Raw genomic sequence first — 2570 nt, 5'->3', positions numbered from 1 at the left:
ATGGGACCTAATTTTCTTGCTTTTGGATGTATCCCGCGGCTTTGAGTCGTTTCGAAATAGCTTGTTGAGTAACTTCTAATGTTCTTGCGAGCTCCTTTTGCGTTTGACACGAATCTTGATCGAGTAATGTTTCTAATTCTTCATCTTCAAACTTTTTCGGTTGACCCGAACGCTCTTTGTCTTCAACACTAAAATCACCACTTTGAAATCGTCGAAACCATTCTCTGCAAGATTTATCTGACGGTGCAGATTCACCATAAACTTCCACAAGCATTCGATGCGCTTCAGCTGCAGTTTTCTTCCAATTGAAACAGAAAATCAAAACTTCCCGCAAATGGTGCTTATTTGGAACGAAACTCGACATTTTCAACGCAGTAAAAATTAAACTTGTTGTGCCAAACTCAAAGGCTTGTAAACAATATTTGGTTGACAGATGTTGACACTTCACGATATAGCAAAAATCAGCTGTCGCCGTCAACCATTTATAGCACCTAGAGCCATCTTTTGAAAACGGACCGAACTAAGTTGTACACCCAATATATAATAGCACGTATTAATTAGTTAAATGATTGGTTTAAACAAAGTCATTATCTTACATTTAATAGATTTAAATTTAATATTAGACTATAAATATCGCGTCCCGCGACTCAGTTCTGTGGCGAAAAAGTATTAGCAAGTCTGATTGCTTGACTGAGTTGCAACGAGAAGGAAAGAATAATATTCTATCTTTCACTGAGCGTTCCGAAACTAGTTGAGTGTGCAGTGGCACACGGATAGACGGAGCGTTTCTGTATGCGTAAGTGAAGGAGGAAAACATTAGCGTGCGTGGGCTCGAAATCACATCACTGGGTACGTTCGAAAACGTTACTTGGGTATTCTTCCTCTCTTTTTATGTCATTCTGATATCTCCCACTCCAATGCATCTGGCTGATGTTTCCGAACGCACCCACTGAGAGAGATACGAGAACAAGATAAAAAGAGAGAAGGCTAGCATATGAATGGTGTTTCCGAACGCACTTTAACCTTTAAAAAAATATATTAGAAACATAACATCTTACATTCCTGTTAAAATTTTATATTTGCTGAAACTTTCTTTAAAAAGAAATGCATTTTTCCTGAGATATTAGTCTATAAGACTTTACATATTTCATTGTATGTGGTGAGCAAAAAGAGGTATGCATATTATGTCCTATTTTAATAGAAGCAACTGTATATATTGGGTTGTCGGAAAAGTCATGATGTATTTTTGCAACAGATAGTGCTAGTTCATTTTTGGAAGTACTAGAGTCATTCGCATCTATGTTATTGCTATGTCATTTGACAGTTGACAGTTCTAGCTTTATTCTAAAAAAAAAAAAAAAAAAAAAAAAAAAAAAACTGAGCGATTTGGTTGAGTTTTGGAGATTTTATAACAAGTTGAAGATGGAAGACCAAACTGTGCATTTTCGCCATATATTACTGTTTTACTTCCGTAAAGGGAAGAACACGCGTCAAGCTTGTGAAAAGTTGCGTAAAGTTTACGGTGACAATGCTGTACAAGAACGTCAGTGCCAACGATGGTTCACGAAATTCCATGCTGGTGATTTTGATCTCAAAGACGCTCCTCGGTCAGGGAGGCCTATGACGAGGTTGATGACGATAAAATAAAGGCATTGATCGAGTCAAACCCACGTTATACGACACGAGAAATTGCAGAAAATTGAACGTTGAACACCCATCATTCAAACGTTTACGACCATCTGAAGAAGCTGAGATACGTAAGCAAGCTCGATATTTGGGTTCCTCATGAACTCAAAGAAGTTCATTTGACGGCGCGTATAAACATCTGCGATATGCTCATTAAACGTGAGGAAAACGATCCTTTTTTGAAGCGACTGATAACTAATGATTGAAGTGGATTTACAACAATGTGGTGCGCAAATGGTGTTGGTCCCGACGTGACAATTTGCTTCAAACGACATCGAAAGCAAATATTCATCAGAGGAAGGTTATGCTCTCAGTATGGTGGGATTTTAAAGGTGTCGTGTTTTTTGAGCTCCTACCAAGGAACCAAACAATCAATTCGAATGTGTACTGTCGGCAATTGGACAGTTTGAATCCATCATCCAAAGAAACGTCCAGAGCTCGTTAATCGTAAAGGAGTTATGTTCCATCACGACAACGCAAGACCACACACAAGTTTGATCACCCGTCAAAAATTATTGGAGCTTGGATGGGATGTGTTGCCACACCCACCTTATTCGCCTGACCTTGCGCCGTCAGACTTCCACTTGTTTTGCTCTCTTAAAAATTCCTTGCGTGGTATAATGTTCAATTCAGATGAGGCTGTAAATCAGCACCTTGTTCAATTTTTCGCCGATAAAGACAGGTCCTTCTATGAACGAGGAATTATGAAGCTCACTGAAAGATGGCAAAAGGTTATCGAACAAAACGAGCAATATATCATTAATTGATCTTTGTTCTTTATATAAATAAATGACCTTTGAAAAACATAGAAAAAATACGTCATGACTTCCGACAACCCAATATATATATATATATATATATATATATATATATAGGGTTGTTGG

The sequence above is a fragment of the Odontomachus brunneus genome, unplaced genomic scaffold (genome assembly GCF_010583005.1).
Source record: "Odontomachus brunneus isolate Ranch 3 - 2012 unplaced genomic scaffold, Obru_v1 Obru_scaffold_089, whole genome shotgun sequence".
Lineage (NCBI taxonomy): Eukaryota > Metazoa > Arthropoda > Insecta > Hymenoptera > Formicidae > Odontomachus > Odontomachus brunneus.
The sequence above is the reverse complement of the archived record's forward strand: the minus strand, read 5'-3'. Positions refer to the sequence as shown.